Source organism: Triticum dicoccoides, chromosome 2B, assembly GCF_002162155.2.
Source record: "Triticum dicoccoides isolate Atlit2015 ecotype Zavitan chromosome 2B, WEW_v2.0, whole genome shotgun sequence".
Taxonomy (NCBI): Eukaryota; Viridiplantae; Streptophyta; class Magnoliopsida; order Poales; family Poaceae; genus Triticum; species Triticum dicoccoides.
Window position 1 is genome coordinate 707,719,146 of NC_041383.1, and position 19,075 is coordinate 707,738,220.

Here is a 19,075-nt window from a genome sequence, read left to right on the forward strand (position 1 = left end):
GAGATTCAATCGTCGGTATACCGATACCTTGTTCAATCTCGTTACCGGCAAGTCTCTTTACTCGTTCCGTAACACATCATCCCGTGATCAACCCCTTGGTCACATTGTGCACATTATGATGATGTCCTACCGAGTGGGCCCAGAGATACCTCTCCATTTACACGGAGTGACAAATCCCAGTCTCGATTCGTGCCAACCCAACAGACACTTTCGGAGATACCTGTAGTGCACCTTTATAGTCACCCAGTTACGTTGTGACGTTTGGTACACCCAAAGCATTCCTACGTTATTCGGGAGTTGCACAATCTCATGGTGTAAGGAAAAGATACTTGACATTAGAAAAGCTTTAGCATACGAACTACACGATCTTTGTGCTAGGCTTAGGATTGGGTCTTGTCCATCACATCATTCTCCTAATGATGTGATCCCGTTATCAATGACATCCAATGTCCATGGTCAGGAAACCGTAACCATCTATTGATCAACGAGCTAGTCAACTAGAGGCTTACTAGGGACATGGTGTTGTCTATGTATCCACACATGTATCTGAGTTTCCTATCAATACAATTATAGCATGGATAATAAACGATTATCATGAACGAAGAAATATAATAATAACTTATTTATTATTGCCTCTAGGGCATATTTCCAACACAGAGGACCTCGAGGACTACACGGGGCCGCAAGAGAGGTCACACTCTTTCGTGTCTGCTTATGTTATGCATTGATAACCCACAAGTATATGGGATCGCAACAGTTTTCGAGGGTAGAGTATTCAACCCAAATTTATTGATTCGACACAAGGGGAGCCAAACAATATTCTCAAGTATTAGCAGTTGAGTTGTCAATTCAACCACACCTGGATAACTTAATATCTGCAGCAAAGTATTTAGTAGCAAACTAGTATGGAAGTAACGGTAACAATGGCAAAAGTAATAGTAGTTGTTGTGTAGTAATTGTAACAGTGGCAACGGTAAAGTAACAAAGCAAAGAGTAGTATGTGAAAAGCTCGTAGGCATTGGATCAGTGATGGATAATTATGTTGGATGCGATTCCTCATGCAATGGTTATAACGTAGGGTGACATAGAACTAGCTCCAATTCATCAATGTAATGTAGGCATGTATTCCAAATATAATCATATGTGCTTATGGAAAAGAATGTGCATGACATCTTTTGTCCTAACCTCCTGTGGCAGCGTGGTCCTATTGGAAACTCAGGGATATTAAGGCCTCCTTTTAATAGAGTACCAGGCCAAAGTATTAACACTTAGTGAATACATGAACTCCTCAAACTACGGTCATCATCGAGAGTGGTCCCGATTATTGTCACTTCGGGTTGTCGGATCATAACACATAGTAGGTGACTATAGACTTGCAAGATAGGATCAAGAACTAAACTATATTCATGAAAACATAATAGGTTCAGATCTGAAATCATGGCACTCGGGCCCTAGTGACAAGCATTAAGCATAGCAAAGTCATAGCAACATCAATCTCAGAACATAGTGGATACTAGGGATCAAACCCTAACAAAACTAACTTGATTACATGGTAAATCTCATCCAACCCATCACCGTCCAGCAAGCCTATAATGGAATTACTCACGCACGGCGGTGAGCATCATGAAATTGGTGATGGAGGATGATTGATGATGACGACGACGACTAATCCCCCTCTCCGGAGCCCCGAACGGACTCCCGATCAGCCCTCCCGAGAGAGATTAGGGCTTGGCGGCGGCTCCGTATCGTAAAACGCGATGAAACTTTCTCTCTGATTTTTTTCTCCGCGAAAGCAAATATATGGAGTTGGAGTTGAGGTCGGTGGACGTCCAGGGGGCCCACGAGGAAGGGGGGCGCACCCAGGGGGAGGGGGCGCGCCCCCCACCCTCGTGGACAGGGTGTGGGCCCCCTGGCACTATTTCTTTTCCCAGTATTTTCTATTAATTCTGAAAAGTTGCTCCGTGGATTTTCAGGTCATTCCGAGAACTTTTATTTCTGCACAAAAATAACACCATGGCAGTTCTGCTGAAAACAGCGTCAGTCCGAGTTAGTTCCATTCAAATCATGCAAGTTAGAATCCAAAACAAGGGCAAAAGTGTTTGGAAAAGTAGATATGACGGAGACGTATCAACTCCCCCAAGCTTAAACCTTTGCTTGTCCTTAAGCAATTCAGTTGATAAACTGAAAGTGATAAAGAAAAACTTTTACAAACTCTATTTGCTCTTGTTGTTGTAAATATGTAAAGCCAGCATTCAAGTTTTCAGCAAATATTATGAACTAACCATATTCACAATAACACTTAGGTCCCATGTTTACTCATATCAATGGCATAATCAACTAGCGAGCAATAATAATAAAACTCGGATGACAACACTTTCTCAAAACAATCATAATATGATATAACAAGATGGTATCTCGCTAGCCCTTTCTGAGACCGCAAAACATAAATGCAGAGCACCTTTAAAGATCAAGGACTAAGTAAATATTGTAATTCATGGTAAAACATCAATCTCAGAACATAGTGGATACTAGGGACAAACCCTAACAAAACTAACTCGTATACATGGTAAATCTCATCGAACCCATCACCGCCCAGCAAGCCTACGATGGAATTACTCACGCACGGCGGTGAGCATCATGAAATTGGTGATGGAGGATGGTTGATGATGACGACAGCGACGGATTCCCCTCCTCGGAGCCCCGAACGGACTCCAGATCAGCCCTCCCGAGAGAGTTTAGGACTTGGTGGCGGCTATGTATCGTAAAACGCAATGAATCCTTCTCTCTGATTTTTTTTCACCCCGAACGTGAATATATGGAGTTGGAGTTGAGGTCAGTGGAGCTCTAGGGGGCCCACGAGGCAGGGGGCGCACCCCCACCCTCGTGGACAGGATGTGGGCCCCCTGGTGTTGATTCTTTTGCCAATATTTTTTATTAATTCCAAAAAGTTGCTCCGTGGATTTTCAGGTCATTCCGAGAACTTTTATTTCTGCACAAAAATAACACCATGGCAGTTCTGCTGAAAACAGCGTCAGTCCGGGTTAGTTCCATTCAAATCATGCAAGTTAGAGTCCAAAACAAGGGCAAAAGTGTTTGGAAAAGTAGATACGATGGAGACGTATCAACTCCCCCAAGCTTAAACCTTTGCTTATCCTCAAGAAATTCAGTTGACAAACTGAAAGTGATAAAGAAAAACTTTTACAAACTCCATATGCTCTTCTTGTTGTAAATATGTAAAGCCAGCATTGAAGTTTTCAGCAAAGATTGTGAGCTAACCATATTCACAATAACACCTAGGTCTCATGTTTACTCATATCAATGGCATAATCAACTAGCGAGCAATAATAATAAATCTCAAATGACAACACTTTCTCAAAACAATCATAATATGATATAACAATATTGTATCTCGCTAGCCCTTTCTGAGACCGCAAAACATAAATGCAGAGCACCCCTGAAGATCAAGGACTGACTAGACATTGTAATTCATGGTAAAAGAGATCCAGTCATAGTCATACTCAATATAAATTAATAGTAATGCATGCAAATGATAGCGGTGCTCTCCAACTGGTGCTTTTTAATAAGAGGATGATGACTCAACAGAAAATTAAATAGATAGGCCCTTCGCAGAGGGAAGCAGTGATCTGTAGAGGTGCCAGAGCTCGAGTTTTGAAACAGAGATAAATAATATTTTGAGCGGCATACTTTCATTGTCAATGTAACAACCGAGAGATCTCAATATCTTCTATGCTACACACATTATAGGCGGTTCCCAAACAGAATGGTAAAGTTTATACCCCCCCTCCACCAACAATCACCAATCCATGGCTTGCCTGAAACAACGGGTGCCTCCAACTAACAACAATCTTGGGGGAGTTTTGTTTGCAATTATTTTGATTTGATTTGAGCATGGGACTAGGCATCCCGGTGACCAGTCATTTTCTTGTGAGTGAGGAGCGGAGTCCACTCCTCGTGAGAATAACCCACCTAGCATGGAAGATATAGACAGGCCTAGTTGATACATGAGCTATTCGAGCATACACAACAGAATTTCATTTGAAGGTTTTGAGTTTGGCACATACAAATTTACTTGGAATGGCAGGTAGATACCACATATAGTAAGGTACGGTGGACTCATATGGAATAACTTTGGGGTTTATGGAAGTGGATGCACAAGCAGTATTCCCGCTTAGTACAAGTGAAGGCTAGAAAAAGGCTGGGAAGCGACCAACTAGAGAGCGACAATAGTCATGAACATGCATTAAAATTAATCAACACTGGGTGCAAGCATGAGTAGGATATAATCCACCATGAACATAAATATCATGGAGGCTATGTTGATTTTGTTTCAACTACATGTGTGAACATGTGCCAAGTCAAGTCACTCGAATCGTTCAAAGGAGGATACCACCCTATCATACCTCATCACAACCATTTTAATAACATGTTGGCACGCAAGGTAAACCATTATAAACTCCTAGCTAATTAAGCATAGCATAAGCAACTATAATCTCTAATTGTCATTGCAAACATGTTTATTCATAATAGGTTGAATCAGGAACGATGAACTAATCATATTTACAAAAACAAGATAGGTCGAGTTCATACCAGCTTCTCTCATCTCAATCAGTCCATCATATATCATCATTATTGCCTTTCACCTGCACGACTGAACGGTGTGGATAATAATAATAGTGCACATGCATTGGACTAAGCTGGAATCTGCAAGCATTCAATTCAAGGGAGAAGATAAGGTAATATAGGCTCTTGGTTAAATCAATAATAATGCAAATGAGATCCACTCAATATTTTCATCATGGTCTTCTCCTCTCGACCCCCAAAGAAAAGAAAAGAAATAAAACTATTTATACGGGAAAGCTCCCAACAAGCAAAAGAAGAACGAGAATCTTTTTGGGTTTTCTTTTAATATTACTACTACAAGCATAGAAAGTAAACTAGCTAAAAGCTATAACTAATTTTTTTGGTTTTTCTTAAGGTTATTCAAACTCACTAGACGAAAGCTTGGATAAGAAATAAACTAGCATGGATAGTACAATAAAAAAGTATGAGCACCGACAACTAGAATGAGTGTGTGAACATGAATGTAATGTCGGTGACAAATACGTACTCCCCCAAGCTTAGGCTTTTGCCCTAAGTTGGTCTATGCCCATGGATTAGAGCTACTCTCTCCGGTGTACTAAGGAGTGTCATCCAAGTGCCACTGGCTGGCGATCTCCTCCGGATCCCACTGATAAAAGGACTGTCTGTAAGGGTCAAGTGGTGGTTCCGGCTCAAGCTCTGGAGCTGGTGTCTGGCTCCGGTATGCGTGAACGGCCTCCGGCAAGATGAGGTACGTGCCTGAAGATAAGTCAAACAAAGAGGGTGCAGGCAAGATAATAGTCTCACTGTGAGTTTTATTAAATCTCAAATTATACCTAAGCATCATCTCATTATTTTTAATAATAAATTCATGTTCTACCATACTCTTATAATCTATAAAAATAGGGGGCAGCAACTTTTCCTCTTTCTCATAATGCCTAATAGGTATCCTAAAGTGTTTAGCAAGGCGTGAAGCAAAGATGCCTCCAAAGATGGAGCCCTTTGTACGATTCAGACTTAATCTTTTAGCAATAATAGCGCCTAAACTAAGAGTGTTATCGCGAAACAAAGCATGGCACAAAATAACAATATCAGGGGCACTAAGGTTTCCACAGTTCCTGCGACCAATTAAGCATCTACTAGCAAATATTGCAAAGTAACGTAGAACAGGAAAGTGTATGCTAGTAATTCTTGCATCGGAAACCTTCCTAGTTTCCCCTACAGTAATCATATCAATAAATCCATCCACATCACTATGATGTGGTTCCTCTATGCTGCCATCGAAGGGTATCTTACAAACCCCACAAAAATCACATAGTGACATCTCCTTAACCTCATCATATAAATGAAACTCCACTGAAGGTGGTGATTTCTTAGTATGAAAGTAAAAAATTTGCATGAAAGTATTAGTGAGTAGGAGATACTGATCGAGCTGGACATGGAGGAAGTCGATGAGGCCTGCATTATCAACCAAAGAATAAAAATAATCATGAATCTCGGCTGCTCTCAAGAACTCCTCACAAGGCCATTCACACGGCCGAACCTCCGCGACACGAGGGAGATTATATTTGGGCTTTTTATTCTCTTTTTTTGTTTATCCTTCAAGCTTTGGCTCGAAGAGCCCCCCAAGAATCTCTTCATCATTTTCTGAAAATTTCTGAAATTTTTAGTAACTCAAAATAAAAGTGAACCAAACTCAACAAAATTGATAGCAACCACTCCCACAAGTGCCTAGAGACTATATCATGCATTAGAACTACTTGGGACCATATAAATTTGACATGCAAGCTCAAGAATAGGGTCACCTCAGCAGCAAAAATTTGCAATGAATAAAGCACTACAACAAAAACTAATTGGACCATTGGAGGAGTCACATACCAAAGAACAATCCCCCAAAGGAGTTTTGTGAATGGAGCTTTGAGCAAGGAGATCGAAAATGGCAGCAAGATGAGCTAGAACTCGTGCTTGAGCTGGTTGGTGATTTTTTTGGGAGGAACAAGGAGTGTGTGGGTGCAGGAATGAGTGTAGGGGGCCACCAGGGGCCCACGAGGCAGGGGGACGCGCCCCTGGGGGGTGGGCGCGCCCTGGACCCTCGTGGCCAGGTGCTGGCTCCCCCTGATGTGTTCTTAGTGCCAAATATTCTCAAATATTCTAGAAAAAATCATATTTCATTTTCAGGGCATTTGGAGAACTTTTATTTTCGGGTATTTTTTATTGCACGGATAAATCAGAAAACAGACAGAAGAATACTATTTTTGCTTTATTTATTATAAATAACAGAAAGTAAAAGGAGGGTACAGAAGGTTGTGCTTTCTAACTTCATCCATCTCATTCTCATCAAAAGGAATCCACTAACAAGGTTGATCAAGTCTTGTTAACAAACTCATTCCGCATCGCATGAAACCGGAGATATTTCGAATAACACTAGGTTACCTCAACGGGGATATGTACATCCCCAATAATAAGAATATCATATTTCTTCTTGACAGTAGGAAGAGGAAATTCAAAACCTCCAATAATAATCGATGGAAATTTTCCAATAGCATTGATATTGTGAACTTGAGGTTGTTTCCTTGTGCTCATACCATTAACATGAAAAGTGACATTGCCTTTGTTGCAATCAATAACAGCCCCTGCAGTATTCAAAAAGGGTCTACCAAGGATAATCGACATACTATTGTCCTCAGGAATATCAAGAATAACAAAGTCCGTTAAGATAGTAACGTTTGCAATCACAACATGCACATCCTCACAAATATCGATAGGTATAGTAGTTGATTTATCGGCCATTTTCAAAGATATTTCAGTAGGTGTCAACTTATTCAATTCAATTCTACAATATAAAGAGAGAGGCATAACACTAACACCGGATCCAAGATCACATAAAGCAGTTTTAACATAGTTTCTTTTAATGGAGCATGGTATAGTTGGTACTCCTGGATCTCCTAGTTTCTTAGGTATTCCAGCTTTAAAAGTATAATTAGCAAGCATGGTGGAAATTTCAGCTTCCGGTATCATTCTTTTATTTGTAACAATATCTTTCATGTACTTAGCATAAGGATTTATTTTAAGCATATCAGTCAAACGCATACGCAAAAAGATAGGTCTAATCATTTCAGCAAAGCGCTCAAAATCCTCATCATCCTTTTTTGTGGATGGCTTAGGAGGAAAAGGCATGGGTTTCTGAACCCATGGCTCTCTTTCTTTACCATGCTTCCTAGCAATGAAGTCTCTTTTATCATAATGTTGATTCTTTGATTGTGGGTTATGAAGATCAACATCAGGTTCAATCTCTACATCATAGAGATTGCTAGGTTGAGCATCAACATGAACATTATCGTTAACATTATCACTAGGTTCATGTTCATCACCACATTGTGTTTCAACATCAAAAATAGAAATATCATTGGGATACTCAGGTGTGTCTACAACAGGTTCACTAGAAGCATGCAAAGTCTTATCATTTTTATTTCTTTTCTTAGAAGGACTAGGTGCATCAACATTATTTCTCTGAGAATCTTGCTCAATTCTCTTAGGGTGGCCCTCAGGATACAAAGGTTCCTAAGTCATTTTACCACCTCTAGTCAAAACTCTAACAACATTATCATTTTTCTTATTATTTAATTCATTGAGCAAATCATTTTGAGTTTTAAGAACTTGTTCTACTTGAGTGGCAACCATAGAAGCATGTTTACTAATAAGTTTAAGTTCACCCTTAACTCTAGACATATAATCACTCAAGTGTCCAATCATATAAGCATTTTGTTTCAATTGTCTACCAACATAAGCATTGAAGTTTTCTTTTTTAGCCATAAAGTCATCAAACTCATCCAAGCATTGGTTAGCAAACTTAGTAGACGGGATTTCAACTTTGTCATATCTATAGAGAGAATTTACCTTTACTACCTGTGTCGGGTTATCAAGACCATGTATTTCTTCAATTAAGGCCATGTATTTCTTTGACAGGAGGTAAATTCTTAACATCTTCAGCTTTAATACCTTTTTCTTTCATAGATTTCTTTGCCTCTTGCATATCTTCAGGACTGAGAAATAGAACACCTCTTTTCTTTAGAGTTGGCTTAGGAGTTGGTTCAGGAAGTGTCCAATTGTTTTCATTAGTCAACACATTATTCAATAACAATTCAACTTGATCGACAGTTCTTTCCCTGAAAACAGAACCAGCACAACTATCCAGGTGGTCTCTGGAAGCATCAATTAGTCCATTATAAAAGATATCAAGTATTTCATTTTTCTTGAGAGGATGATTAGGCAAAGCATTAAGTAATTGGAGAAGCCTCCCCCAAGCTTGTGGGAGACTCTCTTCTTTAATTTGCACAAATTTATATATTTCCCTTAAAGTAGCTTGTTTCTTATGAGTGGAGAAATATTTAGCAGAGAAGTAATAAATCATATCATGGGGACTACGCACACAACCAAGATCAAGAGAATTAAATCATGTTTTAGCATCACCCTTTAATGAGAACGGAAATAATTTAAGGATATAGTAGTAACGAGTTTTCTCATCATTAGTGAATAGGGTGGCTATATCATTCAATTTAGTAAGATGTGCCACAACAGTTTCAGATTCATAGCCATAAAAAGGATCAGATTCAACCAAAGTAATTATCTCAGGATCGACAGAGAAATCATAATTCTTATTAGTAACACAGATAGGTGAAGTAGCAAAAGCAGGGTCATATTTCATTCTAGCATTCAGAGACTTTTCTTTAAGCTTAGCTAATAATTTCTTAAGATCAGATCTATCATTGCAAGCAAGAAAATATCTAGCAGTTTCTTCATCCATAACATAACCCTTAGGCACAATAGGCAATTCATATCTAGGGGGAGAATCTTCATCATCACTGTCGGTGTACTAGAGTAGGGGTACCCTAGTATCCCGAACTCGTGCACGGGCAGTTGCAGCGCCCCGCGGCAAGGCTTGTCGGGCGACCGCCAGGGTCCTCCGCTGGTTCCTTTGGAACCATTCAAGAACAAAGTATTCAAGATGAGAAGACGAGGCCCCGGCAAGAGGAGCTTGCCGGGAAGAGACAAGGCCCCGGCAAGAGGAGCTTGCCGGGAAGGCCAACCGCGGCACCTCAAGAAACTTGCCGCGATGCACCGCGCGTCCTGGCAAGGTTCGGCGAGCGACAAGCTTCCGGACGCGACAAGACGACGACCCCAACAAGGTACTCGCCGGAGGCCAGCTGCCACTCTATACCCGCGCTCCAGTGCATCCACCCGCGTGTCGCCCTGAGGCTTTCTTAGGGGCGCGTGGCGGGAGCCTGTGCAGCCAGGGGTACGCGGTGGCAAGCGGAGATGAAGAGGAGGCCATCGTGGCAAACGGTGGCGCTCCTAACGGTCACTTTTTGCACTGTTTAGGCGTCTCAGACGGGCATTCAATGCCCTTGTCCCCTGCCGTCAGAGTTAGGTAGGATACACTGTGCCCACAGTAGCGGTAGCTGTACCTACCGCATTCTTTTTCCATTTTTACCCCTCTAGTCTACGTTGCCACCTGTCGGTAACCCCTTGAGCGTATAAAAGGAGGCCCATGCACAACGTAGAAGGGGTTCGGCTCATTCGAAACACCAAGAACACTCTCACGCTCGGTCTGGTAGCGTTCATCGCTCCTGAGCAAGAACTCAATACAATCAAGCAAGCAGGAGTAGAGTTTTACGCATCCGTGCGGCCCGAACCTGGGTAAACTGCTCGTGTGCTTCGCCTCGATCCGCTCTTCGTGCGACCCCCGCCCTCACCGAATCAAAAGGGACTCGGCCCGCCGGTCCCATAGGTGTTTGTGGATCAGCACCCCGACATCTCTGGCGCGCCAGGTAGGGGGCGTCGAGATCGTGTGAACCCGATCCGGCGTGCACGCGAGCTAAATCTTCATCGTCTTCATTGACATGCCACCGAAGAAGAAGGCTTCGGAGGCAGCTGATCCGTCTGCGTCGCTTCCACCGCCTCCGGAGCAAACGGGTGGTGGAGTGGACGCCAGCGGAAGAACGGGCGTCGAGAGGGAGCTCACAGTGCGGCCAAGTCCAAGGACAAGGCGGCACAGACCTCGGCGTCCGTACGCGCACCGCGCCCGTCTCAGGAGGCGTGGGACCAGCAGCATCATGGCGTTCGCAGCGCCATACGTCCGCTGGGCCAAGATCAAGCTGGTGGTTCTCGTGGCGTCCAAGACCAGCATGCACGTCAACATGCTGGCCCGAGCGAAGTACGGTCGCCTGGACGGGACACTGCTCCTTCTAACGTGGTTAGGAGTCCGAGCATGTCCCGCTCCCCGCACCATTCACCTCTGCCGCCCACCACTCCAGCAGAAGCCTTGGCGCGAGCTCAACTCCTCCTAGATTACCCTCCGACGGTGGACAAGACCGACAAGTGGAGGGCCACTATCCAGAGCCTCATCGGCTTCGCCAACGGCGACATTGCGCGGCAACCAAGCACCTCGCTGCCGCGGCAGGACTGCCGGACGCGAGCCGATGGCAACAAGACCGAGGGAGGTGCGACTTCCATGCACTCTCCACCACGAAGGCCAAGATCGCCGACTCGCCGGATCCACCCCGACAGCGGCTCCACCGCGTCGTCGGACCCACGAGCTCGTCGCGACCAGCGCCAAGTTCTCCACGAACAGCAACAAGAGGACGCTCGTACTCGCATCGAGCGCCAAAGAGAAGCGCGGCGTCAATCTGACCAGCGCGCTGGGCCCTCTGTCGACATGCACGCGCCGGGGGAGCCAGGCGACTTGCCGTACGCGGTAGGTTGCCCTGCGTTCACCCATGAGCTGCGGCAGGTCCAGTGGCCCATCAAGAAAAACTTCAAACCAGACGTACCAGAGAAGTACGACGGCAAGTCGCATCCGTCGGAGTTCCTCAGCGTCTACACCATCGCGGTGCAGGCTGCCGGGGGACGGGACGACAAGATCCTTGCCAACTACTTCCCGCTGGTGCTCAAGCCCAACGTCAGGTCCTGGCTCATGCACTTGCCGGACAACTCCATCTCCTCTTGGGCAGATCTATGCCATCAGTTTGTCGGCGCCTTTACAGGCGGCCACAAGCCACCTGGCCAAGAGAGCGATCTTCATCTGCTCGCCCAGAAGGAAGGAGAGCCACTGCGCAAGTACATTCAGAGATTCAGCCGTGTACAGCACAACATCCCAGACGTCCACCCTGCTGCGATCATTAGCGCGTTCCATCAGAACGTGCGAAACCGCAGGATGAGGGAGGAGATGGTGATGTGTAAGATCAGGGACGTCAGCGAGCTTTACGCCCTGGCCGACAAGTGTGCGTGCGCTGAAGAGGGGAGGAGGCTCCCCGGAGAGAATACAGGAGCCGGAGGATCCGACAGTGAGGATGCCACCCCGGCAAGGAAAGGCCGGCGGCGGAACAACAGAAGGAAGAAGGGCAAGGAAGTGCTAGCTGTCGAGCAGACCGGCAACGGAGGTGGCGCCAAGGAAGCTAAAGCTGGTGGCTCCGGCAAGGAGGCCCAGCCTGTGGCAGCCGCCGACAAGCAGGACAGCTCCGGCAAGCAGTATTGCAAGATCCACCGCACCAAGGGTCACGATCTCCAGAGCTGCAAGAAGGTCGAGCAGCTTGTTGAGCTGCAAAAAGCTGAGTACGAGCGACGCGACAAGGAGAAGGCCCAGGAAGGTGCTGGAGGAGCCGGCAAGAAACGCCCCGACCGGGGAGGACGCCACGGCAAGGCCAAGCAGCGGCAAGGAGACAGACCTCCCCGCGGCCGCGACAAGGATGAAGACGATGATGACGACGAAGACATGGATGATGACGAGGCCGATGAGCAGGAATTTCAGAAAGCCACAGAGGTCCTGTGTGTTGACGGTGGCGCCTCTCTGCATACTTCGCACCGCCAACTCAAGCAGTGGATGCGGGAAGTAAATGCAGCAGAGCCATCCGTAGAGTCACGCAAGCCCCTGAAATGGTCCAGCACGCCTATCATCTTTGATATTGAGGACCACCCCGATCGCGTAACTGCGGTCGGGTGCTTGCCGATGTTGGTTTCTCCAACTATCCGCAACCTCAAGGTCACGAAGATGCTAGTTGACGGCGGGGCCGGCTTGAACCTGATATCTTCTGCGGTCCTCCAGAAACTCCAGATCCCTGACAGCGAGCTCGAAGAGACCGGCACGTTCCAAGGAATCAGCCCGGGAAGGAGCAAGCCGAAGGGAAAGATCACGCTGCCGGTCACATTTGGCAGCGAGCTGAACTTTAGAACTGAGAGGGTCACTTTTGACGTTGCCGACTTTCCACTACCCTACAATGGGATCCTTGGCCGTCCAGCGCTCGCCAAGTTCATGGCAGCCTCTCACTATGCATACAACATGCTCAAGATGCCAGGCCCGATAAGTGTCATTTCTGTCCCTGGCGACAAGAAAGATGCCCTTATCTGCGCCGACAAGATTTACCGGGAGGCAGCAGCCGCAGCCGATCGCAAGTCACTTGCCGCTGAAGCTCCCGAGGAGAAGAAGAAGACCAAGTCCGGCAAGAGCTCTGATGCCCACTCCGGCAAGCGCACCTCTTCGGAGTGCTGCGCTACCGTCGAGGATGCACCATCGAGCTCCACCTACAAGTTCAAGAAGAAGATGGAAGCTCCGCCAGAGACCAAGAAGGTGTCTGCCAAGGAGGGCGGCACTGGTGGTACCTTCACCATCAGTGCCACTCTCGAACCCAAATAGGAAAGCGCGCTCGTTGCTTTCCTTCGGGCGAATGTCGACATGTTTGCATGGCAACCGTCTGACATCCCCGGTGTTCCCAGGAAAGTGATTGAGCACCACCTAGCCATTTTTCCTCATGCGCGGCCCGTCAAGCAGAAAGTCAGGAAGCAAGCAGTGGAGCGCCAAGAGTTTATTGTAGAAGAAATCAAGAAGCTGGAAGCAGCAGGCCTTGTCAGAGGAGTGCTCCATCCCACGTGGTTGGCCAATACTGTAGTCGTGCGCAAGGCCAACGGGAAATGGAGGCTTTGTATAGACTTCACTGATGTCAATAAAGCTTGTCCCAAAGACCCATTTCCCTTGCCGCGCATTGACCAGATTGTTGACTCCACAGCCGGATGTGATTTGCTTTCATTTCTTGATGCATACTTAGGATACCATCAGATCTTCATGGCAGAAGAAGATGAGGACAAAACCGCGTTCATCACCCCATGTGGCACATACTGTTTCGTACGGATGCCCTTCGGGTTGAAGAATGTTGGATCAACATTTGCAAGGGTAGTCCACGTCGCTTTTGAGCCCCAGATACACAGAAATGTGGAAGCCTACATGGACGATATAGTGGTCAAGAGCAAGGACAAGGCTACTCTGATTCAAGATCTAGATGAAACTTTTGCAAATCTGTGCAAGATCAACCTCAAGCTCAATCCCGAGAAGTGCGTGTTTGGAGTCCCTTCCGGCAAGCTTCTCGGGTTCTTTGTGTCACAGCGGGGGATTGAAGCCAATCCCGACAAGATCAAAGCCATCGAGCAGATTGAAGCACCAAAGCGCGTCAAGGATGTACGAAGGCTTGCCGGTTGCGTCGCTGCTCTCAGCAGGTTTATCTCTAAGTCCGCAGAGCGCGCCTTGCCGTTTTTCAAAATATTGAAAAAGGCAGGTCCGATGAAATGGACTCCGGAAGCGGAGGCTGCGCTGCAGGACTTGAAGAGGTACCTGTCCTCCACTCCAATACTTGTCGCACCTAAGCCACAAGAGAAGTTGCTGCTGTATCTAGCAGCAACCAATCAAGTGGTTAGTGCTGCGTTAGTAGCGGAGAGGGAGGCGGACGATGAGCCAGCAACCGCAGCAAGTGAATCCAGCGACAAACAGGGGGCTTCTCCGACAAGCTCTGGTCCCGACAAAGATGGATCTGCGCAGGCATGCAAGGAGGTGCAGATGAAAATGGTGCAGCGCCAAGTTTACTTTGTCAGTTCCCTTCTGCAGGGGGCTAGGTCGAGGTACTCTTGCATGCAGAAATTGCTTTTCGGCCTTCTCATGGCCTCGAGAAAGCTGCGCCATTACTTCCAGGCACATGAGATAACAGTTGTCACTCACTTTCCGTTGAAGAGGATATTGCAGAATCCAGAAGCAACAGGCAGGATTGTCGAATGGGCACTGGAACTGTCAAGCTTTGGCCTCAAGTTTGAGAGCACCTCAACTATACAGAGCAGAACATTGGCAGAATTCATAGCGGAGTGGACGCCAACACCAGATGAAGAAACTCCAGAAACGAGCATCCCCGTCAAAGAGGCAAGCAAAGAATGGGTGATGTACTTTGATGGTGCCTTCTCGCTTCAAGGCGCCGGTGCTGGCGTGCTGCTTATCGCACCCACCGGAGAGCACCTCAAGTACGTAGTCCAGATGCACTTTCCCAAGGAGCAAGCAACGAACAATACCGCAGAGTATGAGGGTTTGCTCGCCGGCCTCAGAATCGCAGCAGGCCTTGGGATCAACAAGCTCATTGTCAGGGGTGAATCGCAGTTGGTCGTCCGCCAAGTAAACAAAAACTATTAGAGTCCGTTGATGGAAGCATATGTTGATGAAGTGAGGAAGCTAGAAGAACACTTTGACGGCCTGCAAATGGAGCATGTTCCACGAGCTCAGAACGATATTGCTGATGGCCTATCAAAGTGCGCCGCACTAAAGTTACCTGTGGAACCAGGGATCTTTGTGCTCAAGCTAACTCAACCATCCGTAACACCATCGACTGGACAGAGTAAGAAGAGGAAGTTGGTTTCTGGTGACTACTTTCCGGCAGAGCTTCCCGAAGCCGCCGCCAAGAAGGTCCCCAAGATCGACGCCAAGAGTGCTGAGGAGCAGTCTGCTCTGGTGAACATCTCGGTTTGTTCCGTTGAAGCAAACACTCCCGACAAGTTTTGCTCCGGCAAGCTTGCCGGGGAACATCACGCTCCGGCGAACCACAGGTTCTTGCCATAGAGGCAGATGTTCCCACAGCAACAGATATGCCTTTAGTCCTTGTTGTCGAGCCGCAAGCTCCAGCATGGGCACAGCAGATTGTCTGTTTTCTTCAGACAGGAGAGCTTCCCGAAGAGCAAGAAGAAGCGGAAAGAGTAGCCCGGCAGTCAAGTATGTACAAGTTTGTCGACAACACACTGTACAGAATAAGACTCAACGGTGTGAAATTGAAGTGCATTCGCCGGGAAGATGGACAACAGCTGTTGGCAGAGATACATGGAGGCATATGTGGTCACCACATTGGCGCAAGAGCACTTGCCGGCAAAGCGTTCTGACAAGGTTTCTTCTGGCCGACAGCCCTCCAGGATGCGACTGCACAAGTAACCAAGTGTGAAGCGTGCCAGTTCCATTCCAAACAGATACACCATCCAGCTCAAGCTCTCCAGACGATCCCTTTATCCTGGCCATTTTCGGTCTGGGGGCTCGACATCCTCGGCCCCTTTCCCCGAGCTGTCGGGGGCTTTGAGTTCTTATACGTCGCCATCGACAAGTTCACCAAGTGGCAGGAAGTGGAACCAGTGAGGAAGGTGACAGCACAGTCAGCAGTCAAGTTCTTCAGGTCGATTGTTTGCCGTTTCGGGATCCCTAACAGGATCATCACCGACAACGGCACGCAATTTACGAGCCGCACCTTCATGCAGTATGTCCAAGATCTTGGCGCCAAGGTCTGCTTCGCTTCTGTTGCTCATCCGAGAAGCAACGGTCAAGCGGAGAGGGCAAATGCTGAAGTGCTGCGAGGCCTCAAGACCAGAACTTTCGACAGGCTGCACAAGTGCGGAAGAAACTGGATCGAGGAGCTGCCGGTGGTTCTTTGGTCGATCAGGACGACGCCAAATCGAGCCACTGGCCAGACACCTTTCGCTCTAGTCTACGGAGCAGAGGCAGTTCTCCCCACGGAACTCGTTTACGGGTCGCCTCGAGTGCTCGCTTATGATGAGCTTGAGCAAGAGCAGCTGCGGCAAGATGACGGGCTGCTCCTTGAGGAAGAGCGTCTTCAGGCTGCTGTGCGAGCCGCTCGCTACCAGCAAGCTTTGCGTTGCTACCATAGCCGCAAAGTTAAAGCCAGAAGCTTCGAGGAAGGTGACCTTGTTCTTCGGCGTGTTCAGTCCACCAAGAATTCCAACAAGTTGACGCCGAAGTGGGAAGGCCCTTATCGGGTGAAACGAGTCACTAGGCTCGGCGCTGTCCGCCTTGAGACCGAAGATGGCATTCCGGTGAGCAACTCCTGGAACATTGAACATCTTCGTAAGTTTTACCCGTAGGGCGCGGTTGCCGGAAGCTTTTCCGGCAACCACCTTTTGTACAAGTCTTGCCGCTGTTGCATGTAATCCTTTGTACAAAGCCGGGCGCAGACCCCGTGCACAAGTAAAGCTCATGCGCCCCGCACATCTTGTCAATTTCATGCTGTAATCCTTTTTTGCATGTGTTATCTGACACTTTGTGCAGCACCAGACCCCGGTAAGCAATGACGAGCCGTAAGGCTCCATATCATTACTTTCTTTTTCTGTCTCTTTCTCAAAAGAAGGAAGGTTCCCTCGCCCACAAGGTTTGCCGGGGGGGAAGGAGAAGATAATGGTGTGGACCGGGCCGTTCAAGAGAGTTTCTCCTTGCTGGGAAGCAAACGACAGAAAAGCTAAGTTGCTAAAGTTTGAGCAATCAGTTTTTAAGTTTTTGTGTTATTTTCCTTGAACGACCGTGCTTTGTATGGAAAACCTGTGCGCGGAGGAACCGACTCGTAGCTAGTTGCGCCCTTACTTTGTTTCGAGTCCGCTCAACAACTTAAGTGAGCTGCGACTAGTTGCGACAAGGTTGCTTGTCGGTAGCGACCCCGCCAGCAGGCTGCTGAAGTTCCGCACTCGGCGCTCGCGGCAAGGGTGCCTGCACCGGCAAGTTTCCCTAGAAAGCGTAGGGCAGAAACATACAAAGCCAAGAGTCGAGTAAAGGAAAAAACACAACAATTTTTACCTAAGATAGAGTTATATTACAAAAATAACTTGTCGCGCCTCTAATAAAGTGTTCCCATGACATGACTGGCAGCGGCAAGAAAAGAAGAAAACGGACGGCCTAATCTATGAGACCGCCGTCAACCCTTTTGACCTCGTTCACCCTGTCCACAATGGGTGCGACGAGGGCCTTGAGTGCGTCAAGATCAGCGTCCGCCGGCAGCCTCTTGAGGACGTTGGTGAGGTTGAGGCCTGGGTTGCGGAAGGCCACCTTCACCAGCACCTTCTCCAGAACTCCGGCACAAATCATGCGCGACTCGTCGGCCAGCTGCTTTAGGATCCGTTCCCGGAGTTGCTGGAGGGCCGTCACCACGCCCTTGAAGAACAGAGTGAGCTTGGTGCTAGGTTGGAGGTTCTCGTCGGAGGAGTACCCGAGGCCCTCCACCCCCAATTTTACCAGCTCCTCTTCGATGACTGCAGCAATGTTCACGAGGCCCTCCGTCCAGAGCGCCACAGTATCTCTGAGGAGATTCTGGGTTTCGGCGGCCCTCGCCAGCAGCGCCTCGTTGGCCTTGATATCCTTCTTCAAGTCCGCCTCCCGTTTCTTGGCGCCGTCCAACGTCTCCGTCAAGGTGGCTAGCTTCAGCTTCAGATCGGCGTTGGAATCCTTGGCGGCGCTCAGCTCTTTGCCCTTCTCAGCGAGTCGGCCCTGCAGCTCACCGTGGGCAAGGGCGTCCTTCTCGCGCTCCAGCTTGAGCGCGGCAAGCTCTTTGCCACCCACCTTCAGATCAGCCTCCAGCTGCGCCACCTTTACCTCCAATTCCTTCTTGGCGGTCTCGGCAGCCGCAGCCGCATCCTTTGCTTCTTGGAGCGTCCCGCCAAGTGCCTGTTCGCGCGCGGCAAGCTCCTCCTCGTGGCTGTCGAGGTTCACTTTCCGTTGAGCTAGCTCGCCTTCTTGCACGTACAGCTTCTCGCCGGTGAGCCGCTGCTGCTCTTCAGCTTCGGCCTTCTCGAGGAGGAAGGCCTTCCGCTCCTCAGCAAGCTGCTCCCGCTCCTCTGCCAAGGCCCGGAGAGCTTCCTGGCGAAGACCCCGGAGCTCCTCCACGCACTTCTCTATATCCACGCTCGCCTTTGCGACAAGCACTTCCCGGGACTCCAACTTGGCTTGACGGGCGCGATAGAGCGCCAGCAGCCTCCGTAGCAGCCGCTCCTCCTCAGGCTCGTCGCTGCTGCTTCTCGGCACGTCGACGATCGACAACCCGGCGGAGGCAAGCACCTCCCCATCCAGAGCTTCTCCTTCCACCGGTGCCCTGGAGCTTGACGCCCAGGGGAGCTTGATGAAGATGCCCTCGCCGGCCTTCAGATAGGCGCCGGGCAGGGACTCCTCGGAGCCTGGCGCTGCGGCAGTAGCGGAGGGATCGGCGGTCGGTGCAGCGCCTGGCGCTCCTGCGGCCTCAGGGCCGTCAGTGCGATCGCCAGATCCCTCGCCAGCTTCTTCGGTGGCAGCCTTGGCGGCCTCTTCGCCGGCGGGCACATCAGCACCGGCTCCTTCTTCGGTGGCCGCGGCATCATC